Source organism: Anas acuta, chromosome 30 (genome assembly GCF_963932015.1).
Source record: "Anas acuta chromosome 30, bAnaAcu1.1, whole genome shotgun sequence".
In the NCBI taxonomy this organism is placed as follows: domain Eukaryota; kingdom Metazoa; phylum Chordata; class Aves; order Anseriformes; family Anatidae; genus Anas; species Anas acuta.
Window position 1 is genome coordinate 809985 of NC_089008.1, and position 26988 is coordinate 836972.

Sequence of the window (26988 nt, forward strand, 5' to 3'; positions counted from 1 at the left end):
CATTGAAAGGATCAAAGACTCTATATAGAGATTTATAAGCAAATATTCAGATCTCACCCAAAGGCGTCCCAATGGGGGGGGAAGAGAGGCTCAGCCCGTTGACTGATCCCAGGAGTCAGGAGGTCCTAAGGATGCTGTATGTCCTTGGGATGGTATCTCCCCTGACGGTGGTATCTTCCCTAACATCCCCTCTCTCTTGGGCCAATTTATATTATTTTCTATCGTTTAGGTGGAGCTTGAGTGGCTCTAGTCAAGCATATCTTAGTTATGATTGGTGTAAAGTTTTCTCGTCTCCGTTTAAAGTAATAGGCTCCGAGAAATTCAGAGCGCATGCTCAGTGAGGGGTGGTCGCACCTTGGAGGCGGGTAGCTTTTGGGATGGAGGTGTGTTTTGGTATTATAATGATATGATAATGAGCAAAAAGAACACTAGGGTACTGCATTTGTCAAAACATGACAGGTCTTTGGCTTAGGGTGGCAAAAAGTGCAGCTTTGTGCACAAGAACAATCGAGGTCCCACCTGATTACAGAGCCTAGCCGTGGTGTCTCCACTCCACTCCACGCTCCGTGGTGTTCCTTAGAGCTAGCACACCAAGTTTCCCCAGTGCAATAGCATCTAAGGTTGGGAGCCTAGGGAACGCTCAGATAATGCAGTTATGCCCTACCCTGAAAGCCTCTTCAAAGCTGTACCTTTTCCTTAAAAATGTGAATCTTAGTTTTATTTTCCTAGTTACTTCAGGCATTTACACCACAGCATCCTGGACTGCATCAAGAGAGGAGTGGCCAGCAGGTCAAGAGAGGGGATTGTCCCTCTCTCCTCTGCTCTCGTGAGGCCTGACTGGGAGTACTGCGTCCAGGTTTCGGGCCCCCAGCACAAGAATGATTTGGATCTGTTTGAGTGGGTCCAGAGGAGGGCCACAAAGCTTATCAGAGGGCTGGAGCACCTCTCCCATGAGGCACGGCTGAGAGAGCTGGGGATGTTGAGCCTGGAGAAGAGAAGGCTCTACGATGACACCCTTGTGGTTTTTCAGTCCTTAAAGTGAGCCTACAAAGGAAATGAAAGGGAGTAACTTTTTTATTATTATGATTTTTTCTTCTCAAGAAGACAATGTCAGGACAGGGGTGAATGGCTTTAAACTAAAAGAGGGGAGATTTAGGTGGGAGTTTAGGAGGAAAATCTTCACAGTAAATGCGGGGAGGCACTGGAACAGGCTGCCCAGAGAAGCTGTGGCTGCCCCATCCCTGGAGGTGTTAAAGACCAGGTTAGATGAGGCCCTGGGCAACCTGGTCTAATGGGTGTCATCGCTGCCTATGGCAGAGGGTTCGGAACTGTATGATCCTTAAGCTCCCTCCAAAACCTGATATGTTTAAGATTCTGTGTGACTGATTCTATGAGTATGGGGAAGGAGTCACTTACAGGGGAAAACTGCCATGAGAGACTGAAAGCCCTGGACGGAGATCTAAGGGGAGGGATCTGGAGTCCGGGCCTTTGGTAAGCTCCGCTTCACTTCCACTGGCCAAGGAATGCCCACTCAGTCCTTGTGCGGATTCCTTCCTCCCATCCCAATCTGGCTATCAGTAGTGTCCCCTTCCCATAAAACACATCTAAGGAATGGCACCTTTTGTGCCACAATGTACTTTGCAGGTAAGTCCACATCAGCACAGAAATCAAAAGAGCATTTTCTCTGACTTTTCTAAGATGAAGTGCTCTCCCCCTTTAGAAAGATGAGGACGCACTTCCCATGAAGCGATGTCACTTTCCCAGTGGCTCCTCTCTTTCTTTGCAGGAAGGACCGTGGACAGAAACACCGCAAGGGCGCTGGAATCCATGCGGGAGGAGGTGGAGAGGATTCTGACCGAGAAGCTGGCTGAGTTGCAGAGCCAACTGGAAGTCTTACAGCACGCAGCCCCACCTCCGGAGGAAGTGGCCAACACCCAGGCTTCCCTCCAGGCCATCTCTGAAAAAATACAGTCTCTGACGACATCTTTGCAGAACGTGGAGGCAGCTAGAAAGCAAGACCTTGAGATCCTCAGAGCAGAGATGCAGGGCAAAATAAGCAATGATTTGGAGGCAGCAAAGAGGTCGTGGTCTGAGGAGAACCTGCTGGAGATCGACAATAAACTAGGTGAGCACTACAATCCCCAAAGAAGCCTTTGACCTGTGGTTTAACCCCGTCGGGTAGTGAAACACTACACAGCTGCTCCCTCATGTTCCTCTAAGAGGATGGGGGAGAGAAGTGGCAAGGTAATAGTGAGAAAGCACACGGGTTGAGATATAGGCAGTTTAATAGGCAAGGCAAGACATCTGCTGCAAGCACAAGCTAAGCAAAATTCAGAAGCCATTCACTGCTTCTGACTGGTGGGCAGATGTTCTGCCATCACAAGGAAGCAGGGCTCCACCAGAGGCAGTACTTCATGGGGAAGATCAGTGCCAAAACTGTGAATGTCTCCCCTTCCTCCTTCTTCACCCCAGCTTTTATTGCTGAACAAGGGGTCGTATGGGATCCCTTTGGGCAGCTGGGGTCTGCTGTCCTGGCTGTGTTCCCCCACTGCAGCTTGGGCACCCCCAACACCCTCCCTGGCAGAGCATGATGACAAGCAGAGGGGCCCTTGACCGTTGGGAAGCACTGCCCAGAACAACTAAACCTTCCGCCAGTTAACAACAACTTTTTCATCACAAATTCAAAACACCATGTCGTACCAGCTCCAATGAAGACAGGTAACCCATGCCGGACAAAAACAGGATGGCCTCCCGAAGGCAAATGGTGTCATTCGGTGACACCACTGAAAGAGCTAGTCTCCGGAGTTCCCCCCATGGTTGTGAGAAGGACAGCCCTCTCTTTGGGAGAGGTCTTGTGTCCCACTCCACTGACACAGCCCCATGACAGGGTAGTGCCTGCTAGTGGTAAGGGTGTCTCTTCTCTCCCTCCCCTTTAAAGGGATCTGGTTTGGTAGTTTATCTATGATGCCTGCATGTGGTGAAAGTTGCAGGTGGGGTGCTAGGAACATCCACCTCCAGGCTCCAGAACCGTCCCTCTCTTTCTCACTCACATTGCTCATCAACAAAGAGTCATCCCACCCACGGCCCACAGATCCCACCTGGAGAGATGCAGTGGAGCAATTCCTACCCTCCATCCCTCCCAGCAGCACATTGACAAGCCTTCAGGCAGGATCCCGGAGCCGCTTCTCCTTGTCCATCCCTCTGGAATTCAGTCTATGCAAACCAAGGCTTGGAAGGAGAAGGAACTTTTCCATTCTGTCCTCCTCCATCCAGAGCCCACTTGAAATGGACTTGCCGTGAGCTGATGGAGTGACTGCATAAGTTCACATGGGAAGACCAACCGATGGCATCTCCCTAGACTTGTTTAGGGTCTTTGATATTGTCCCAAAGGACATCCATATCTCCATATTGGAGTGTCGTTGGCTATGATGGCTGCGCCATACAGGGGATAAGGAAGTGGCTTGAAGGTGTTACCCAGACTGCTGGTCAATGGCTCTGTGTCCAGCTGGAGGCCGGTGATGAGTTGTATCCCTCAGTGGTCTGTCCAGCAACTGGTACTGCTTATTATCTTTATCAACAGCATAGGCAATGGGATCAAATGCTCCCTCAGCAAGTTTGCAGATGACACCAAGATGCATGGTGCATCTGATACATCAGTAGGAAGGGGTGCCATCCAAAGAGACCTGGACAAGACTGAGAAGTGAACCTAAAGATATTCATCAAGTCTAAGTGCAAGGTGCTGCAGCTGGGCCAGGGCAATCCTACACAAGAGTACAGGCTGGGAGCAGGACTCCTGGAGAGCAGTCCTGCAGAGAAAGACTTGGGCGTTCTAGTGCACACAAAGCTTGACATGAGCCAGCAGTGCGCGCTTGCAACCTAGAAGGTCAAGTGCATCTGTCGCGTTAAAGGGGTGTAGCTGATTAACCGTCACGGGCCCGTTTGGATTCAGAGTACTGAACCAGTCGCACATTCACCAAAACTGGGGGTCCGTTCGGACATTCACCAAAAACGTAATAACCGCCTGGGGGTCCACTCAGACATTCACCAAAAACGTATTAACCACCTGGGGGTCCGTTCAGACATTCACCAACAATGCATTAACCGTCTGGGGGTCTGGTTAGGTTCAGAACACTGAACTATCACGGATAACCACCCTCACCCTAGTTGCATTAATGAGAGCTATCACAATGCAATCAAGTATGGTTTATTACAGCAACAGATAATCAGGTTCTTTTGGATTGCCGGCGATAGTGACTGTCTGCAAAAGCAAGCTAGTATGCATGAAATACACGGGTGTTATAGGTGTTACAGATGTGACAGGTGTTATAGGTGTTATAGGTGTTACAGATGTTATAGATGGTATAGATGTTACAGGTGTTACAGATGTTATGGGTGTTACAGGTGCACCACCTAGAAATAAACGCATTGAAAGGATCAAAGACTCTATATAGAGATTTATAAGCAAATATTCAGATCTCACCCAAAGGCGTCCCAATGGGGGGGGAAGAGAGGCTCAGCCCGTTGACTGATCCCAGGAGTCAGGAGGTCCTAAGGATGCTGTATGTCCTCGGGATGGTATCTCCCCTGACGGTGGTATCTTCCCTAACATCCCCTCTCTCTTGGGCCAATTTATATTATTTTCTATCGTTTAGGTGGAGCTTGAGTGGCTCTAGTCAAGCATATCTTAGTTATGATTGGTGTAAAGTTTTCTCGTCTCCGTTTAAAGTAATAGGCTCCGAGAAATTCAGAGCGCATGCTCAGTGAGGGGTGGTCGCACCTTGGAGGCGGGTAGCTTTTGGGATGGAGGTGTGTTTTGGTATTATAATGATATGATAATGAGCAAAAAGAACACTAGGGTACTGCATTTGTCAAAACATGACAGGTCTTTGGCTTAGGGTGGCAAAAAGTGCAGCTTTGTGCACAAGAACAATCGAGGTCCCACCTGATTACAGAGCCTAGCCGTGGTGTCTCCACTCCACTCCACGCTCCGTGGTGTTCCTTAGAGCTAGCACACCAAGTTTCCCCAGTGCAATAGCATCTAAGGTTGGGAGCCTAGGGAACGCTCAGATAATGCAGTTATGCCCTACCCTGAAAGCCTCTTCAAAGCTGTACCTTTTCCTTAAAAATGTGAATCTTAGTTTTATTTTCCTAGTTACTTCAGGCATTTACACCACAGCATCCTGGACTGCATCAAGAGAGGAGTGGCCAGCAGGTCAAGAGAGGGGATTGTCCCTCTCTCCTCTGCTCTTGTGAGGCCTGACTGGGAGTACTGCGTCCAGGTTTCGGGCCCCCAGCACAAGAATGATTTGGATCTGTTTGAGTGGGTCCAGAGGAGGGCCACAAAGCTTATCAGAGGGCTGGAGCACCTCTCCCATGAGGCACGGCTGAGAGAGCTGGGGATGTTGAGCCTGGAGAAGAGAAGGCTCTACGATGACACCCTTGTGGTTTTTCAGTCCTTAAAGTGAGCCTACAAAGGAAATGAAAGGGAGTAACTTTTTTATTATTATGATTTTTTCTTCTCAAGAAGACAATGTCAGGACAGGGGTGAATGGCTTTAAACTAAAAGAGGGGAGATTTAGGTGGGAGTTTAGGAGGAAAATCTTCACAGTAAATGCGGGGAGGCACTGGAACAGGCTGCCCAGAGAAGCTGTGGCTGCCCCATCCCTGGAGGTGTTCAAGACCAGGTTAGATGAGGCCCTGGGCAACCTGGTCTAATGGGTGTCATCGCTGCCTATGGCAGAGGGTTCGGAACTGTATGATCCTTAAGCTCCCTCCAAAACCTGATATGTTTAAGATTCTGTGTGACTGATTCTATGAGTATGGGGAAGGAGTCACTTACAGGGGAAAACTGCCATGAGAGACTGAAAGCCCTGGACGGAGATCTAAGGGGAGGGATCTGGAGTCCGGGCCTTTGGTAAGCTCCGCTTCACTTCCACTGGCCAAGGAATGCCCACTCAGTCCTTGTGCGGATTCCTTCCTCCCATCCCAATCTGGCTATCAGTAGTGTCCCCTTCCCATAAAACACATCTAAGGAATGGCACCTTTTGTGCCACAATGTACTTTGCAGGTAAGTCCACATCAGCACAGAAATCAAAAGAGCATTTTCTCTGACTTTTCTAAGATGAAGTGCTCTCCCCCTTTAGAAAGATGAGGACGCACTTCCCATGAAGCGATGTCACTTTCCCAGTGGCTCCTCTCTTTCTTTGCAGGAAGGACCGTGGACAGAAACACCGCAAGGGCGCTGGAATCCATGCGGGAGGAGGTGGAGAGGATTCTGACCGAGAAGCTGGCTGAGTTGCAGAGCCAACTGGAAGTCTTACAGCACGCAGCCCCACCTCCGGAGGAAGTGGCCAACACCCAGGCTTCCCTCCAGGCCATCTCTGAAAAAATACAGTCTCTGACGACATCTTTGCAGAACGTGGAGGCAGCTAGAAAGCAAGACCTTGAGATCCTCAGAGCAGAGATGCAGGGCAAAATAAGCAATGATTTGGAGGCAGCAAAGAGGTCGTGGTCTGAGGAGAACCTGCTGGAGATCGACAATAAACTAGGTGAGCACTACAATCCCCAAAGAAGCCTTTGACCTGTGGTTTAACCCCGTCGGGTAGTGAAACACTACACAGCTGCTCCCTCATGTTCCTCTAAGAGGATGGGGGAGAGAAGTGGCAAGGTAATAGTGAGAAAGCACACGGGTTGAGATATAGGCAGTTTAATAGGCAAGGCAAGACATCTGCTGCAAGCACAAGCTAAGCAAAATTCAGAAGCCATTCACTGCTTCTGACTGGTGGGCAGATGTTCTGCCATCACAAGGAAGCAGGGCTCCACCAGAGGCAGTACTTCATGGGGAAGATCAGTGCCAAAACTGTGAATGTCTCCCCTTCCTCCTTCTTCACCCCAGCTTTTATTGCTGAACAAGGGGTCGTATGGGATCCCTTTGGGCAGCTGGGGTCTGCTGTCCTGGCTGTGTTCCCCCACTGCAGCTTGGGCACCCCCAACACCCTCCCTGGCAGAGCATGATGACAAGCAGAGGGGCCCTTGACCGTTGGGAAGCACTGCCCAGAACAACTAAACCTTCCGCCAGTTAACAACAACTTTTTCATCACAAATTCAAAACACCATGTCGTACCAGCTCCAATGAAGACAGGTAACCCATGCCGGACAAAAACAGGATGGCCTCCCGAAGGCAAATGGTGTCATTCGGTGACACCACTGAAAGAGCTAGTCTCCGGAGTTCCCCCCATGGTTGTGAGAAGGACAGCCCTCTCTTTGGGAGAGGTCTTGTGTCCCACTCCACTGACACAGCCCCATGACAGGGTAGTGCCTGCTAGTGGTAAGGGTGTCTCTTCTCTCCCTCCCCTTTAAAGGGATCTGGTTTGGTAGTTTATCTATGATGCCTGCATGTGGTGAAAGTTGCAGGTGGGGTGCTAGGAACATCCACCTCCAGGCTCCAGAACCGTCCCTCTCTTTCTCACTCACATTGCTCATCAACAAAGAGTCATCCCACCCACGGCCCACAGATCCCACCTGGAGAGATGCAGTGGAGCAATTCCTACCCTCCATCCCTCCCAGCAGCACATTGACAAGCCTTCAGGCAGGATCCCGGAGCCGCTTCTCCTTGTCCATCCCTCTGGAATTCAGTCTATGCAAACCAAGGCTTGGAAGGAGAAGGAACTTTTCCATTCTGTCCTCCTCCATCCAGAGCCCACTTGAAATGGACTTGCCGTGAGCTGATGGAGTGACTGCATAAGTTCACATGGGAAGACCAACCGATGGCATCTCCCTAGACTTGTTTAGGGTCTTTGATATTGTCCCAAAGGACATCCATATCTCCATATTGGAGTGTCGTTGGCTATGATGGCTGCGCCATACAGGGGATAAGGAAGTGGCTTGAAGGTGTTACCCAGACTGCTGGTCAATGGCTCTGTGTCCAGCTGGAGGCCGGTGATGAGTTGTATCCCTCAGTGGTCTGTCCAGCAACTGGTACTGCTTATTATCTTTATCAACAGCATAGGCAATGGGATCAAATGCTCCCTCAGCAAGTTTGCAGATGACACCAAGATGCATGGTGCATCTGATACATCAGTAGGAAGGGGTGCCATCCAAAGAGACCTGGACAAGACTGAGAAGTGAACCTAAAGATATTCATCAAGTCTAAGTGCAAGGTGCTGCAGCTGGGCCAGGGCAATCCTACACAAGAGTACAGGCTGGGAGCAGGACTCCTGGAGAGCAGTCCTGCAGAGAAAGACTTGGGCGTTCTAGTGCACACAAAGCTTGACATGAGCCAGCAGTGCGCGCTTGCAACCTAGAAGGTCAAGTGCATCTGTCGCGTTAAAGGGGTGTAGCTGATTAACCGTCACGGGCCCGTTTGGATTCAGAGTACTGAACCAGTCGCACATTCACCAAAACTGGGGGTCCGTTCGGACATTCACCAAAAACGTAATAACCGCCTGGGGGTCCACTCAGACATTCACCAAAAACGTATTAACCACCTGGGGGTCCGTTCAGACATTCACCAACAATGCATTAACCGTCTGGGGGTCTGGTTAGGTTCAGAACACTGAACTATCACGGATAACCACCCTCACCCTAGTTGCATTAATGAGAGCTATCACAATGCAATCAAGTATGGTTTATTACAGCAACAGATAATCAGGTTCTTTTGGATTGCCGGCGATAGTGACTGTCTGCAAAAGCAAGCTAGTATGCATGAAATACACGGGTGTTATAGGTGTTACAGATGTGACAGGTGTTATAGGTGTTATAGGTGTTACAGATGTTATAGATGGTATAGATGTTACAGGTGTTACAGATGTTATGGGTGTTACAGGTGCACCACCTAGAAATAAACGCATTGAAAGGATCAAAGACTCTATATAGAGATTTATAAGCAAATATTCAGATCTCACCCAAAGGCGTCCCAATGGGGGGGGAAGAGAGGCTCAGCCCGTTGACTGATCCCAGGAGTCAGGAGGTCCTAAGGATGCTGTATGTCCTCGGGATGGTATCTCCCCTGACGGTGGTATCTTCCCTAACATCCCCTCTCTCTTGGGCCAATTTATATTATTTTCTATCGTTTAGGTGGAGCTTGAGTGGCTCTAGTCAAGCATATCTTAGTTATGATTGGTGTAAAGTTTTCTCGTCTCCGTTTAAAGTAATAGGCTCCGAGAAATTCAGAGCGCATGCTCAGTGAGGGGTGGTCGCACCTTGGAGGCGGGTAGCTTTTGGGATGGAGGTGTGTTTTGGTATTATAATGATATGATAATGAGCAAAAAGAACACTAGGGTACTGCATTTGTCAAAACATGACAGGTCTTTGGCTTAGGGTGGCAAAAAGTGCAGCTTTGTGCACAAGAACAATCGAGGTCCCACCTGATTACAGAGCCTAGCCGTGGTGTCTCCACTCCACTCCACGCTCCGTGGTGTTCCTTAGAGCTAGCACACCAAGTTTCCCCAGTGCAATAGCATCTAAGGTTGGGAGCCTAGGGAACGCTCAGATAATGCAGTTATGCCCTACCCTGAAAGCCTCTTCAAAGCTGTACCTTTTCCTTAAAAATGTGAATCTTAGTTTTATTTTCCTAGTTACTTCAGGCATTTACACCACAGCATCCTGGACTGCATCAAGAGAGGAGTGGCCAGCAGGTCAAGAGAGGGGATTGTCCCTCTCTCCTCTGCTCTTGTGAGGCCTGACTGGGAGTACTGCGTCCAGGTTTCGGGCCCCCAGCACAAGAATGATTTGGATCTGTTTGAGTGGGTCCAGAGGAGGGCCACAAAGCTTATCAGAGGGCTGGAGCACCTCTCCCATGAGGCACGGCTGAGAGAGCTGGGGATGTTGAGCCTGGAGAAGAGAAGGCTCTACGATGACACCCTTGTGGTTTTTCAGTCCTTAAAGTGAGCCTACAAAGGAAATGAAAGGGAGTAACTTTTTTATTATTATGATTTTTTCTTCTCAAGAAGACAATGTCAGGACAGGGGTGAATGGCTTTAAACTAAAAGAGGGGAGATTTAGGTGGGAGTTTAGGAGGAAAATCTTCACAGTAAATGCGGGGAGGCACTGGAACAGGCTGCCCAGAGAAGCTGTGGCTGCCCCATCCCTGGAGGTGTTCAAGACCAGGTTAGATGAGGCCCTGGGCAACCTGGTCTAATGGGTGTCATCGCTGCCTATGGCAGAGGGTTCGGAACTGTATGATCCTTAAGCTCCCTCCAAAACCTGATATGTTTAAGATTCTGTGTGACTGATTCTATGAGTATGGGGAAGGAGTCACTTACAGGGGAAAACTGCCATGAGAGACTGAAAGCCCTGGACGGAGATCTAAGGGGAGGGATCTGGAGTCCGGGCCTTTGGTAAGCTCCGCTTCACTTCCACTGGCCAAGGAATGCCCACTCAGTCCTTGTGCGGATTCCTTCCTCCCATCCCAATCTGGCTATCAGTAGTGTCCCCTTCCCATAAAACACATCTAAGGAATGGCACCTTTTGTGCCACAATGTACTTTGCAGGTAAGTCCACATCAGCACAGAAATCAAAAGAGCATTTTCTCTGACTTTTCTAAGATGAAGTGCTCTCCCCCTTTAGAAAGATGAGGACGCACTTCCCATGAAGCGATGTCACTTTCCCAGTGGCTCCTCTCTTTCTTTGCAGGAAGGACCGTGGACAGAAACACCGCAAGGGCGCTGGAATCCATGCGGGAGGAGGTGGAGAGGATTCTGACCGAGAAGCTGGCTGAGTTGCAGAGCCAACTGGAAGTCTTACAGCACGCAGCCCCACCTCCGGAGGAAGTGGCCAACACCCAGGCTTCCCTCCAGGCCATCTCTGAAAAAATACAGTCTCTGACGACATCTTTGCAGAACGTGGAGGCAGCTAGAAAGCAAGACCTTGAGATCCTCAGAGCAGAGATGCAGGGCAAAATAAGCAATGATTTGGAGGCAGCAAAGAGGTCGTGGTCTGAGGAGAACCTGCTGGAGATCGACAATAAACTAGGTGAGCACTACAATCCCCAAAGAAGCCTTTGACCTGTGGTTTAACCCCGTCGGGTAGTGAAACACTACACAGCTGCTCCCTCATGTTCCTCTAAGAGGATGGGGGAGAGAAGTGGCAAGGTAATAGTGAGAAAGCACACGGGTTGAGATATAGGCAGTTTAATAGGCAAGGCAAGACATCTGCTGCAAGCACAAGCTAAGCAAAATTCAGAAGCCATTCACTGCTTCTGACTGGTGGGCAGATGTTCTGCCATCACAAGGAAGCAGGGCTCCACCAGAGGCAGTACTTCATGGGGAAGATCAGTGCCAAAACTGTGAATGTCTCCCCTTCCTCCTTCTTCACCCCAGCTTTTATTGCTGAACAAGGGGTCGTATGGGATCCCTTTGGGCAGCTGGGGTCTGCTGTCCTGGCTGTGTTCCCCCACTGCAGCTTGGGCACCCCCAACACCCTCCCTGGCAGAGCATGATGACAAGCAGAGGGGCCCTTGACCGTTGGGAAGCACTGCCCAGAACAACTAAACCTTCCGCCAGTTAACAACAACTTTTTCATCACAAATTCAAAACACCATGTCGTACCAGCTCCAATGAAGACAGGTAACCCATGCCGGACAAAAACAGGATGGCCTCCCGAAGGCAAATGGTGTCATTCGGTGACACCACTGAAAGAGCTAGTCTCCGGAGTTCCCCCCATGGTTGTGAGAAGGACAGCCCTCTCTTTGGGAGAGGTCTTGTGTCCCACTCCACTGACACAGCCCCATGACAGGGTAGTGCCTGCTAGTGGTAAGGGTGTCTCTTCTCTCCCTCCCCTTTAAAGGGATCTGGTTTGGTAGTTTATCTATGATGCCTGCATGTGGTGAAAGTTGCAGGTGGGGTGCTAGGAACATCCACCTCCAGGCTCCAGAACCGTCCCTCTCTTTCTCACTCACATTGCTCATCAACAAAGAGTCATCCCACCCACGGCCCACAGATCCCACCTGGAGAGATGCAGTGGAGCAATTCCTACCCTCCATCCCTCCCAGCAGCACATTGACAAGCCTTCAGGCAGGATCCCGGAGCCGCTTCTCCTTGTCCATCCCTCTGGAATTCAGTCTATGCAAACCAAGGCTTGGAAGGAGAAGGAACTTTTCCATTCTGTCCTCCTCCATCCAGAGCCCACTTGAAATGGACTTGCCGTGAGCTGATGGAGTGACTGCATAAGTTCACATGGGAAGACCAACCGATGGCATCTCCCTAGACTTGTTTAGGGTCTTTGATATTGTCCCAAAGGACATCCATATCTCCATATTGGAGTGTCGTTGGCTATGATGGCTGCGCCATACAGGGGATAAGGAAGTGGCTTGAAGGTGTTACCCAGACTGCTGGTCAATGGCTCTGTGTCCAGCTGGAGGCCGGTGATGAGTTGTATCCCTCAGTGGTCTGTCCAGCAACTGGTACTGCTTATTATCTTTATCAACAACATAGGCAATGGGATCAAATGCTCCCTCAGCAAGTTTGCAGATGACACCAAGATGCATGGTGCATCTGATACATCAGTAGGAAGGGGTGCCATCCAAAGAGACCTGGACAAGACTGAGAAGTGAACCTAAAGATATTCATCAAGTCTAAGTGCAAGGTGCTGCAGCTGGGCCAGGGCAATCCTACACAAGAGTACAGGCTGGGAGCAGGACTCCTGGAGAGCAGTCCTGCAGAGAAAGACTTGGGCGTTCTAGTGCACACAAAGCTTGACATGAGCCAGCAGTGCGCGCTTGCAACCTAGAAGGTCAAGTGCATCTGTCGCGTTAAAGGGGTGTAGCTGATTAACCGTCACGGGCCCGTTTGGATTCAGAGTACTGAACCAGTTGCACATTCACCAAAACTGGGGGTCCGTTCGGACATTCACCAAAAACGTAATAACCGCCTGGGGGTCCACTCAGACATTCACCAAAAACGTATTAACCACCTGGGGGTCCGTTCAGACATTCACCAACAATGCATTAACCGTCTGGGGGTCTGGTTAGGTTCAGAACACTGAACTATCACGGATAACCACCCTCACCCTAGTTGCATTAATGAGAGCTATCACAATGCAATCAAGTATGGTTTATTACAGCAACAGATAATCAGGTTCTTTTGGATTGCCGGCGATAGTGACTGTCTGCAAAAGCAAGCTAGTATGCATGAAATACACGGGTGTTATAGGTGTTACAGATGTGACAGGTGTTATAGGTGTTATAGGTGTTACAGATGTTATAGATGGTATAGATGTTACAGGTGTTACAGATGTTATGGGTGTTACAGGTGCACCACCTAGAAATAAATGCATTGAAAGGATCAAAGACTCTATATAGAGATTTATAAGCAAATATTCAGATCTCACCCAAAGGCGTCCCAATGGGGGGGGAAGAGAGGCTCAGCCCGTTGACTGATCCCAGGAGTCAGGAGGTCCTAAGGATGCTGTATGTCCTCGGGATGGTATCTCCCCTGACGGTGGTATCTTCCCTAACATCCCCTCTCTCTTGGGCCAATTTATATTATTTTCTATCATTTAGGTGGAGCTTGAGTGGCTCTAGTCAAGCATATCTTAGTTATGATTGGTGTAAAGTTTTCTCGTCTCCGTTTAAAGTAATAGGCTCCGAGAAATTCAGAGCGCATGCTCAGTGAGGGGTGGTCGCACCTTGGAGGCGGGTAGCTTTTGGGATGGAGGTGTGTTTTGGTATTATAATGATATGATAATGAGCAAAAAGAACACTAGGGTACTGCATTTGTCAAAACATGACAGGTCTTTGGCTTAGAGTGGCAAAAAGTGCAGCTTTGTGCACAAGAACAATCGAGGTCCCACCTGATTACAGAGCCTAGCCGTGGTGTCTCCACTCCACTCCACGCTCCGTGGTGTTCCTTAGAGCTAGCACACCAAGTTTCCCCAGTGCAATAGCATCTAAGGTTGGGAGCCTAGGGAACGCTCAGATAATGCAGTTATGCCCTACCCTGAAAGCCTCTTCAAAGCTGTACCTTTTCCTTAAAAATGTGAATCTTAGTTTTATTTTCCTAGTTACTTCAGGCATTTACACCACAGCATCCTGGACTGCATCAAGAGAGGAGTGGCCAGCAAGTCAAGAGAGGGGATTGTCCCTCTCTCCTCTGCTCTCGTGAGGCCTGACTGGGAGTACTGCGTCCAGGTTTCGGGCCCCCAGCACAAGAATGATTTGGATCTGTTCGAGAGGGTCCAGAGGAGGGCCACAAAGCTTATCAGAGGGCTGGAGCACCTCTCCCATGAGGCACGGCTGAGAGAGCTGGGGATGTTGAGCCTGGAGAAGAGAAGGCTCTACGATGACACCCTTGTGGTTTTTCAGTCCTTAAAGTGAGCCTACAAAGGAAATGAAAGGGAGTAACTTTTTTATTATTATGATTTTTTCTTCTCAAGAAGACAATGTCAGGACAGGGGTGAATGGCTTTAAACTAAAAGAGGGGAGATTTAGGTGGGAGTTTAGGAGGAAAATCTTCACAGTAAATGCGGGGAGGCACTGGAACAGGCTGCCCAGAGAAGCTGTGGCTGCCCCATCCCTGGAGGTGTTAAAGACCAGGTTAGATGAGGCCCTGGGCAACCTGGTCTAATGGGTGTCATCGCTGCCTATGGCAGAGGGTTCGGAACTGTATGATCCTTAAGCTCCCTCCAAAACCTGATATGTTTAAGATTCTGTGTGACTGATTCTATGAGTATGGGGAAGGAGTCACTTACAGGGGAAAACTGCCATGAGAGACTGAAAGCCCTGGACGGAGATCTAAGGGGAGGGATCTGGAGTCCGGGCCTTTGGTAAGCTCCGCTTCACTTCCACTGGCCAAGGAATGCCCACTCAGTCCTTGTGCGGATTCCTTCCTCCCATCCCAATCTGGCTATCAGTAGTGTCCCCTTCCCATAAAACACATCTAAGGAATGGCACCTTTTGTGCCACAATGTACTTTGCAGGTAAGTCCACATCAGCACAGAAATCAAAAGAGCATTTTCTCTGACTTTTCTAAGATGAAGTGCTCTCCCCCTTTAGAAAGATGAGGACGCACTTCCCATGAAGCGATGTCACTTTCCCAGTGGCTCCTCTCTTTCTTTGCAGGAAGGACCGTGGACAGAAACACCGCAAGGGCGCTGGAATCCATGCGGGAGGAGGTGGAGAGGATTCTGACCGAGAAGCTGGCTGAGTTGCAGAGCCAACTGGAAGTCTTACAGCACGCAGCCCCACCTCCGGAGGAAGTGGCCAACACCCAGGCTTCCCTCCAGGCCATCTCTGAAAAAATACAGTCTCTGACGACATCTTTGCAGAACGTGGAGGCAGCTAGAAAGCAAGACCTTGAGATCCTCAGAGCAGAGATGCAGGGCAAAATAAGCAATGATTTGGAGGCAGCAAAGAGGTCGTGGTCTGAGGAGAACCTGCTGGAGATCGACAATAAACTAGGTGAGCACTACAATCCCCAAAGAAGCCTTTGACCTGTGGTTTAACCCCGTCGGGTAGTGAAACACTACACAGCTGCTCCCTCATGTTCCTCTAAGAGGATGGGGGAGAGAAGTGGCAAGGTAATAGTGAGAAAGCACACGGGTTGAGATATAGGCAGTTTAATAGGCAAGGCAAGACATCTGCTGCAAGCACAAGCTAAGCAAAATTCAGAAGCCATTCACTGCTTCTGACTGGTGGGCAGATGTTCTGCCATCACAAGGAAGCAGGGCTCCACCAGAGGCAGTACTTCATGGGGAAGATCAGTGCCAAAACTGTGAATGTCTCCCCTTCCTCCTTCTTCACCCCAGCTTTTATTGCTGAACAAGGGGTCGTATGGGATCCCTTTGGGCAGCTGGGGTCTGCTGTCCTGGCTGTGTTCCCCCACTGCAGCTTGGGCACCCCCAACACCCTCCCTGGCAGAGCATGATGACAAGCAGAGGGGCCCTTGACCGTTGGGAAGCACTGCCCAGAACAACTAAACCTTCCGCCAGTTAACAACAACTTTTTCATCACAAATTCAAAACACCATGTCGTACCAGCTCCAATGAAGACAGGTAACCCATGCCGGACAAAAACAGGATGGCCTCCCGAAGGCAAATGGTGTCATTCGGTGACACCACTGAAAGAGCTAGTCTCCGGAGTTCCCCCCATGGTTGTGAGAAGGACAGCCCTCTCTTTGGGAGAGGTCTTGTGTCCCACTCCACTGACACAGCCCCATGACAGGGTAGTGCCTGCTAGTGGTAAGGGTGTCTCTTCTCTCCCTCCCCTTTAAAGGGATCTGGTTTGGTAGTTTATCTATGATGCCTGCATGTGGTGAAAGTTGCAGGTGGGGTGCTAGGAACATCCACCTCCAGGCTCCAGAACCGTCCCTCTCTTTCTCACTCACATTGCTCATCAACAAAGAGTCATCCCACCCACGGCCCACAGATCCCACCTGGAGAGATGCAGTGGAGCAATTCCTACCCTCCATCCCTCCCAGCAGCACATTGACAAGCCTTCAGGCAGGATCCCGGAGCCGCTTCTCCTTGTCCATCCCTCTGGAATTCAGTCTATGCAAACCAAGGCTTGGAAGGAGAAGGAACTTTTCCATTCTGTCCTCCTCCATCCAGAGCCCACTTGAAATGGACTTGCCGTGAGCTGATGGAGTGACTGCATAAGTTCACATGGGAAGACCAACCGATGGCATCTCCCTAGACTTGTTTAGGGTCTTTGATATTGTCCCAAAGGACATCCATATCTCCATATTGGAGTGTCGTTGGCTATGATGGCTGCGCCATACAGGGGATAAGGAAGTGGCTTGAAGGTGTTACCCAGACTGCTGGTCAATGGCTCTGTGTCCAGCTGGAGGCCGGTGATGAGTTGTATCCCTCAGTGGTCTGTCCAGCAACTGGTACTGCTTATTATCTTTATCAACAGCATAGGCAATGGGATCAAATGCTCCCTCAGCAAGTTTGCAGATGACACCAAGATGCATGGTGCATCTGATACATCAGTAGGAAGGGGTGCCATCCAAAGAGACCTGGACAAGACTGAGAAGTGAACCTAAAGATATTCATCAAGTCTAAGTGCAAGGTGCTGCAGCTGGGCCAGGGCAATCCTACACAAGAGTACAGGCTGGGAGCAGGACTCCTGGAGAGCAGTCCTGCAGAGAAAGACTTGGGCGTTCTAGTGCACACAAAGCTTGACATGAGCCAGCAGTGCGCGCTTGCAACCTAGAAGGTCAAGTGCATCTGTCGCGTTAAAGGGGTGTAGCTGATTAACCGTCACGGGCCCGTTTGGATTCAGAGTACTGAACCAGTTGCACATTCACCAAAACTGGGGGTCCGTTCGGACATTCACCAAAAACGTAATAACCGCCTGGGGGTCCACTCAGACATTCACCAAAAACGTATTAACCACCTGGGGGTCCGTTCAGACATTCACCAACAATGCATTAACCGTCTGGGGGTCTGGTTAGGTTCAGAACACTGAACTATCACGGATAACCACCCTCACCCTAGTTGCATTAATGAGAGCTATCACAATGCAATCAAGTATGGTTTATTACAGCAACAGATAATCAGGTTCTTTTGGATTGCCGGCGATAGTGACTGTCTGCAAAAGCAAGCTAGTATGCATGAAATACACGGGTGTTATAGGTGTTACAGATGTGACAGGTGTTATAGGTGTTATAGGTGTTACAGATGTTATAGATGGTATAGATGTTACAGGTGTTACAGATGTTATGGGTGTTACAGGTGCACCACCTAGAAATAAATGCATTGAAAGGATCAAAGACTCTATATAGAGATTTATAAGCAAATATTCAGATCTCACCCAAAGGCGTCCCAATGGGGGGGGAAGAGAGGCTCAGCCCGTTGACTGATCCCAGGAGTCAGGAGGTCCTAAGGATGCTGTATGTCCTCGGGATGGTATCTCCCCTGACGGTGGTATCTTCCCTAACATCCCCTCTCTCTTGGGCCAATTTATATTATTTTCTATCATTTAGGTGGAGCTTGAGTGGCTCTAGTCAAGCATATCTTAGTTATGATTGGTGTAAAGTTTTCTCGTCTCCGTTTAAAGTAATAGGCTCCGAGAAATTCAGAGCGCATGCTCAGTGAGGGGTGGTCGCACCTTGGAGGCGGGTAGCTTTTGGGATGGAGGTGTGTTTTGGTATTATAATGATATGATAATGAGCAAAAAGAACACTAGGGTACTGCATTTGTCAAAACATGACAGGTCTTTGGCTTAGAGTGGCAAAAAGTGCAGCTTTGTGCACAAGAACAATCGAGGTCCCACCTGATTACAGAGCCTAGCCGTGGTGTCTCCACTCCACTCCACGCTCCGTGGTGTTCCTTAGAGCTAGCACACCAAGTTTCCCCAGTGCAATAGCATCTAAGGTTGGGAGCCTAGGGAACGCTCAGATAATGCAGTTATGCCCTACCCTGAAAGCCTCTTCAAAGCTGTACCTTTTCCTTAAAAATGTGAATCTTAGTTTTATTTTCCTAGTTACTTCAGGCATTTACACCACAGCATCCTGGACTGCATCAAGAGAGGAGTGGCCAGCAAGTCAAGAGAGGGGATTGTCCCTCTCTCCTCTGCTCTCGTGAGGCCTGACTGGGAGTACTGCGTCCAGGTTTCGGGCCCCCAGCACAAGAATGATTTGGATCTGTTTGAGTGGGTCCAGAGGAGGGCCACAAAGCTTATCAGAGGGCTGGAGCACCTCTCCCATGAGGCACGGCTGAGAGAGCTGGGGATGTTGAGCCTGGAGAAGAGAAGGCTCTACGATGACACCCTTGTGGTTTTTCAGTCCTTAAAGTGAGCCTACAAAGGAAATGAAAGGGAGTAACTTTTTTATTATTATGATTTTTTCTTCTCAAGAAGACAATGTCAGGACAGGGGTGAATGGCTTTAAACTAAAAGAGGGGAGATTTAGGTGGGAGTTTAGGAGGAAAATCTTCACAGTAAATGCGGGGAGGCACTGGAACAGGCTGCCCAGAGAAGCTGTGGCTGCCCCATCCCTGGAGGTGTTAAAGACCAGGTTAGATGAGGCCCTGGGCAACCTGGTCTAATGGGTGTCATCGCTGCCTATGGCAGAGGGTTCGGAACTGTATGATCCTTAAGCTCCCTCCAAAACCTGATATGTTTAAGATTCTGTGTGACTGATTCTATGAGTATGGGGAAGGAGTCACTTACAGGGGAAAACTGCCATGAGAGACTGAAAGCCCTGGACGGAGATCTAAGGGGAGGGATCTGGAGTCCGGGCCTTTGGTAAGCTCCGCTTCACTTCCACTGGCCAAGGAATGCCCACTCAGTCCTTGTGCGGATTCCTTCCTCCCATCCCAATCTGGCTATCAGTAGTGTCCCCTTCCCATAAAACACATCTAAGGAATGGCACCTTTTGTGCCACAATGTACTTTGCAGGTAAGTCCACATCAGCACAGAAATCAAAAGAGCATTTTCTCTGACTTTTCTAAGATGAAGTGCTCTCCCCCTTTAGAAAGATGAGGACGCACTTCCCATGAAGCGATGTCACTTTCCCAGTGGCTCCTCTCTTTCTTTGCAGGAAGGACCGTGGACAGAAACACCGCAAGGGCGCTGGAATCCATGCGGGAGGAGGTGGAGAGGATTCTGACCGAGAAGCTGGCTGAGTTGCAGAGCCAACTGGAAGTCTTACAGCACGCAGCCCCACCTCCGGAGGAAGTGGCCAACACCCAGGCTTCCCTCCAGGCCATCTCTGAAAAAATACAGTCTCTGACGACATCTTTGCAGAACGTGGAGGCAGCTAGAAAGCAAGACCTTGAGATCCTCAGAGCAGAGATGCAGGGCAAAATAAGCAATGATTTGGAGGCAGCAAAGAGGTCGTGGTCTGAGGAGAACCTGCTGGAGATCGACAATAAACTAGGTGAGCACTACAATCCCCAAAGAAGCCTTTGACCTGTGGTTTAACCCCGTCGGGTAGTGAAACACTACACAGCTGCTCCCTCATGTTCCTCTAAGAGGATGGGGGAGAGAAGTGGCAAGGTAATAGTGAGAAAGCACACGGGTTGAGATATAGGCAGTTTAATAGGCAAGGCAAGACATCTGCTGCAAGCACAAGCTAAGCAAAATTCAGAAGCCATTCACTGCTTCTGACTGGTGGGCAGATGTTCTGCCATCACAAGGAAGCAGGGCTCCACCAGAGGCAGTACTTCATGGGGAAGATCAGTGCCAAAACTGTGAATGTCTCCCCTTCCTCCTTCTTCACCCCAGCTTTTATTGCTGAACAAGGGGTCGTATGGGATCCCTTTGGGCAGCTGGGGTCTGCTGTCCTGGCTGTGTTCCCCCACTGCAGCTTGGGCACCCCCAACACCCTCCCTGGCAGAGCATGATGACAAGCAGAGGGGCCCTTGACCGTTGGGAAGCACTGCCCAGAACAACTAAACCTTCCGCCAGTTAACAACAACTTTTTCATCACAAATTCAAAACACCATGTCGTACCAGCTCCAATGAAGACAGGTAACCCATGCCGGACAAAAACAGGATGGCCTCCCGAAGGCAAATGGTGTCATTCGGTGACACCACTGAAAGAGCTAGTCTCCGGAGTTCCCCCCATGGTTGTGAGAAGGACAGCCCTCTCTTTGGGAGAGGTCTTGTGTCCCACTCCACTGACACAGCCCCATGACAGGGTAGTGCCTGCTAGTGGTAAGGGTGTCTCTTCTCTCCCTCCCCTTTAAAGGGATCTGGTTTGGTAGTTTATCTATGATGCCTGCATGTGGTGAAAGTTGCAGGTGGGGTGCTAGGAACATCCACCTCCAGGCTCCAGAACCGTCCCTCTCTTTCTCACTCACATTGCTCATCAACAAAGAGTCATCCCACCCACGGCCCACAGATCCCACCTGGAGAGATGCAGTGGAGCAATTCCTACCCTCCATCCCTCCCAGCAGCACATTGACAAGCCTTCAGGCAGGATCCCGGAGCCGCTTCTCCTTGTCCATCCCTCTGGAATTCAGTCTATGCAAACCAAGGCTTGGAAGGAGAAGGAACTTTTCCATTCTGTCCTCCTCCATCCAGAGCCCACTTGAAATGGACTTGCCGTGAGCTGATGGAGTGACTGCATAAGTTCACATGGGAAGACCAACCGATGGCATCTCCCTAGACTTGTTTAGGGTCTTTGATATTGTCCCAAAGGACATCCATATCTCCATATTGGAGTGTCGTTGGCTATGATGGCTGCGCCATACAGGGGATAAGGAAGTGGCTTGAAGGTGTTACCCAGACTGCTGGTCAATGGCTCTGTGTCCAGCTGGAGGCCGGTGATGAGTTGTATCCCTCAGTGGTCTGTCCAGCAACTGGTACTGCTTATTATCTTTATCAACAGCATAGGCAATGGGATCAAATGCTCCCTCAGCAAGTTTGCAGATGACACCAAGATGCATGGTGCATCTGATACATCAGTAGGAAGGGGTGCCATCCAAAGAGACCTGGACAAGACTGAGAAGTGAACCTAAAGATATTCATCAAGTCTAAGTGCAAGGTGCTGCAGCTGGGCCAGGGCAATCCTACACAAGAGTACAGGCTGGGAGCAGGACTCCTGGAGAGCAGTCCTGCAGAGAAAGACTTGGGCGTTCTAGTGCACACAAAGCTTGACATGAGCCAGCAGTGCGCGCTTGCAACCTAGAAGGTCAAGTGCATCTGTCGCGTTAAAGGGGTGTAGCTGATTAACCGTCATGGGCCCGTTTGGATTCAGAGTACTGAACCAGTCGCACATTCACCAAAACTGGGGGTCCGTTCGGACATTCACCAAAAACGTAATAACCACCTGGGGGTCCACTCAGACATTCACCAAAAACGTATTAACCACCTGGGGGTCCGTTCAGACATTCACCAACAATGCATTAACCGTCTGGGGGTCTGGTTAGGTTCAGAACACTGAACTATCACGGATAACCACCCTCACCCTAGTTGCATTAATGAGAGCTATCACAATGCAATCAAGTATGGTTTATTACAGCAACAGATAATCAGGTTCTTTTGGATTGCCGGCGATAGTGACTGTCTGCAAAAGCAAGCTAGTATGCATGAAATACACGGGTGTTATAGGTGTTACAGATGTGACAGGTGTTATAGGTGTTATAGGTGTTACAGATGTTATAGATGGTATAGATGTTACAGGTGTTACAGATGTTATGGGTGTTACAGGTGCACCACCTAGAAATAAACGCATTGAAAGGATCAAAGACTCTATATAGAGATTTATAAGCAAATATTCAGATCTCACCCAAAGGCGTCCCAATGGGGGGGGAAGAGAGGCTCAGCCCGTTGACTGATCCCAGGAGTCAGGAGGTCCTAAGGATGCTGTATGTCCTCGGGATGGTATCTCCCCTGACGGTGGTATCTTCCCTAACATCCCCTCTCTCTTGGGCCAATTTATATTATTTTCTATCATTTAGGTGGAGCTTGAGTGGCTCTAGTCAAGCATATCTTAGTTATGATTGGTGTAAAGTTTTCTCGTCTCCGTTTAAAGTAATAGGCTCCGAGAAATTCAGAGCGCATGCTCAGTGAGGGGTGGTCGCACCTTGGAGGCGGGTAGCTTTTGGGATGGAGGTGTGTTTTGGTATTATAATGATATGATAATGAGCAAAAAGAACACTAGGGTACTGCATTTGTCAAAACATGACAGGTCTTTGGCTTAGGGTGGCAAAAAGTGCAGCTTTGTGCACAAGAACAATCGAGGTCCCACCTGATTACAGAGCCTAGCCGTGGTGTCTCCACTCCACTCCACGCTCCGTGGTGTTCCTTAGAGCTAGCACACCAAGTTTCCCCAGTGCAATAGCATCTAAGGTTGGGAGCCTAGGGAACGCTCAGATAATGCAGTTATGCCCTACCCTGAAAGCCTCTTCAAAGCTGTACCTTTTCCTTAAAAATGTGAATCTTAGTTTTATTTTCCTAGTTACTTCAGGCATTTACACCACAGCATCCTGGACTGCATCAAGAGAGGAGTGGCCAGCAAGTCAAGAGAGGGGATTGTCCCTCTCTCCTCTGCTCTCGTGAGGCCTGACTGGGAGTACTGCGTCCAGGTTTCGGGCCCCCAGCACAAGAATGATTTGGATCTGTTCGAGAGGGTCCAGAGGAGGGCCACAAAGCTTATCAGAGGGCTGGAGCACCTCTCCCATGAGGCACGGCTGAGAGAGCTGGGGATGTTGAGCCTGGAGAAGAGAAGGCTCTACGATGACACCCTTGTGGTTTTTCAGTCCTTAAAGTGAGCCTACAAAGGAAATGAAAGGGAGTAACTTTTTTATTATTATGATTTTTTCTTCTCAAGAAGACAATGTCAGGACAGGGGTGAATGGCTTTAAACTAAAAGAGGGGAGATTTAGGTGGGAGTTTAGGAGGAAAATCTTCACAGTAAATGCGGGGAGGCACTGGAACAGGCTGCCCAGAGAAGCTGTGGCTGCCCCATCCCTGGAGGTGTTCAAGACCAGGTTAGATGAGGCCCTGGGCAACCTGGTCTAATGGGTGTCATCGCTGCCTATGGCAGAGGGTTCGGAACTGTATGATCCTTAAGCTCCCTCCAAAACCTGATATGTTTAAGATTCTGTGTGACTGATTCTATGAGTATGGGGAAGGAGTCACTTACAGGGGAAAACTGCCATGAGAGACTGAAAGCCCTGGACGGAGATCTAAGGGGAGGGATCTGGAGTCCGGGCCTTTGGTAAGCTCCGCTTCACTTCCACTGGCCAAGGAATGCCCACTCAGTCCTTGTGCGGATTCCTTCCTCCCATCCCAATCTGGCTATCAGTAGTGTCCCCTTCCCATAAAACACATCTAAGGAATGGCACCTTTTGTGCCACAATGTACTTTGCAGGTAAGTCCACATCAGCACAGAAATCAAAAGAGCATTTTCTCTGACTTTTCTAAGATGAAGTGCTCTCCCCCTTTAGAAAGATGAGGACGCACTTCCCATGAAGCGATGTCACTTTCCCAGTGGCTCCTCTCTTTCTTTGCAGGAAGGACCGTGGACAGAAACACCGCAAGGGCGCTGGAATCCATGCGGGAGGAGGTGGAGAGGATTCTGACCGAGAAGCTGGCTGAGTTGCAGAGCCAACTGGAAGTCTTACAGCACGCAGCCCCACCTCCGGAGGAAGTGGCCAACACCCAGGCTTCCCTCCAGGCCATCTCTGAAAAAATACAGTCTCTGACGACATCTTTGCAGAACGTGGAGGCAGCTAGAAAGCAAGACCTTGAGATCCTCAGAGCAGAGATGCAGGGCAAAATAAGCAATGATTTGGAGGCAGCAAAGAGGTCGTGGTCTGAGGAGAACCTGCTGGAGATCGACAATAAACTAGGTGAGCACTACAATCCCCAAAGAAGCCTTTGACCTGTGGTTTAACCCCGTCGGGTAGTGAAACACTACACAGCTGCTCCCTCATGTTCCTCTAAGAGGATGGGGGAGAGAAGTGGCAAGGTAATAGTGAGAAAGCACACGGGTTGAGATATAGGCAGTTTAATAGGCAAGGCAAGACATCTGCTGCAAGCACAAGCTAAGCAAAATTCAGAAGCCATTCACTGCTTCTGACTGGTGGGCAGATGTTCTGCCATCACAAGGAAGCAGGGCTCCACCAGAGGCAGTACTTCATGGGGAAGATCAGTGCCAAAACTGTGAATGTCTCCCCTTCCTCCTTCTTCACCCCAGCTTTTATTGCTGAACAAGGGGTCGTATGGGATCCCTTTGGGCAGCTGGGGTCTGCTGTCCTGGCTGTGTTCCCCCACTGCAGCTTGGGCACCCCCAACACCCTCCCTGGCAGAGCATGATGACAAGCAGAGGGGCCCTTGACCGTTGGGAAGCACTGCCCAGAACAACTAAACCTTCCGCCAGTTAACAACAACTTTTTCATCACAAATTCAAAACACCATGTCGTACCAGCTCCAATGAAGACAGGTAACCCATGCCGGACAAAAACAGGATGGCCTCCCGAAGGCAAATGGTGTCATTCGGTGACACCACTGAAAGAGCTAGTCTCCGGAGTTCCCCCCATGGTTGTGAGAAGGACAGCCCTCTCTTTGGGAGAGGTCTTGTGTCCCACTCCACTGACACAGCCCCATGACAGGGTAGTGCCTGCTAGTGGTAAGGGTGTCTCTTCTCTCCCTCCCCTTTAAAGGGATCTGGTTTGGTAGTTTATCTATGATGCCTGCATGTGGTGAAAGTTGCAGGTGGGGTGCTAGGAACATCCACCTCCAGGCTCCAGAACCGTCCCTCTCTTTCTCACTCACATTGCTCATCAACAAAGAGTCATCCCACCCACGGCCCACAGATCCCACCTGGAGAGATGCAGTGGAGCAATTCCTACCCTCCATCCCTCCCAGCAGCACATTGACAAGCCTTCAGGCAGGATCCCGGAGCCGCTTCTCCTTGTCCATCCCTCTGGAATTCAGTCTATGCAAACCAAGGCTTGGAAGGAGAAGGAACTTTTCCATTCTGTCCTCCTCCATCCAGAGCCCACTTGAAATGGACTTGCCGTGAGCTGATGGAGTGACTGCATAAGTTCACATGGGAAGACCAACCGATGGCATCTCCCTAGACTTGTTTAGGGTCTTTGATATTGTCCCAAAGGACATCCATATCTCCATATTGGAGTGTCGTTGGCTATGATGGCTGCGCCATACAGGGGATAAGGAAGTGGCTTGAAGGTGTTACCCAGACTGCTGGTCAATGGCTCTGTGTCCAGCTGGAGGCCGGTGATGAGTTGTATCCCTCAGTGGTCTGTCCAGCAACTGGTACTGCTTATTATCTTTATCAACAGCATAGGCAATGGGATCAAATGCTCCCTCAGCAAGTTTGCAGATGACACCAAGATGCATGGTGCATCTGATACATCAGTAGGAAGGGGTGCCATCCAAAGAGACCTGGACAAGACTGAGAAGTGAACCTAAAGATATTCATCAAGTCTAAGTGCAAGGTGCTGCAGCTGGGCCAGGGCAATCCTACACAAGAGTACAGGCTGGGAGCAGGACTCCTGGAGAGCAGTCCTGCAGAGAAAGACTTGGGCGTTCTAGTGCACACAAAGCTTGACATGAGCCAGCAGTGCGCGCTTGCAACCTAGAAGGTCAAGTGCATCTGTCGCGTTAAAGGGGTGTAGCTGATTAACCGTCATGGGCCCGTTTGGATTCAGAGTACTGAACCAGTCGCACATTCACCAAAACTGGGGGTCCGTTCGGACATTCACCAAAAACGTAATAACCACCTGGGGGTCCACTCAGACATTCACCAAAAACGTATTAACCACCTGGGGGTCCGTTCAGACATTCACCAACAATGCATTAACCGTCTGGGGGTCTGGTTAGGTTCAGAACACTGAACTATCACGGATAACCACCCTCACCCTAGTTGCATTAATGAGAGCTATCACAATGCAATCAAGTATGGTTTATTACAGCAACAGATAATCAGGTTCTTTTGGATTGCCGGCGATAGTGACTGTCTGCAAAAGCAAGCTAGTATGCATGAAATACACGGGTGTTATAGGTGTTACAGATGTGACAGGTGTTATAGGTGTTATAGGTGTTACAGATGTTATAGATGGTATAGATGTTACAGGTGTTACAGATGTTATGGGTGTTACAGGTGCACCACCTAGAAATAAACGCATTGAAAGGATCAAAGACTCTATATAGAGATTTATAAGCAAATATTCAGATCTCACCCAAAGGCGTCCCAATGGGGGGGGAAGAGAGGCTCAGCCCGTTGACTGATCCCAGGAGTCAGGAGGTCCTAAGGATGCTGTATGTCCTCGGGATGGTATCTCCCCTGACGGTGGTATCTTCCCTAACATCCCCTCTCTCTTGGGCCAATTTATATTATTTTCTATCATTTAGGTGGAGCTTGAGTGGCTCTAGTCAAGCATATCTTAGTTATGATTGGTGTAAAGTTTTCTCGTCTCCGTTTAAAGTAATAGGCTCCGAGAAATTCAGAGCGCATGCTCAGTGAGGGGTGGTCGCACCTTGGAGGCGGGTAGCTTTTGGGATGGAGGTGTGTTTTGGTATTATAATGATATGATAATGAGCAAAAAGAACACTAGGGTACTGCATTTGTCAAA

At 49.6% G+C, this 26988-nt stretch overlaps 2 protein-coding genes across 32 annotated transcripts in view; one reads left to right on the forward strand and one right to left on the reverse strand.

The window, feature by feature from the left end:
* LOC137846083 (uncharacterized) overlaps positions 1–26988 on the reverse strand; it is a 229167-nt gene that overhangs the window by 146673 nt on the left and 55506 nt on the right. The gene's annotated exons all lie outside the window — the stretch shown is intronic.
* The window catches only part of LOC137846090 (E3 ubiquitin-protein ligase TRIM39-like), a 284383-nt gene that overhangs the window by 52584 nt on the left and 204811 nt on the right, over positions 1–26988 (forward strand). The gene's annotated exons all lie outside the window — the stretch shown is intronic.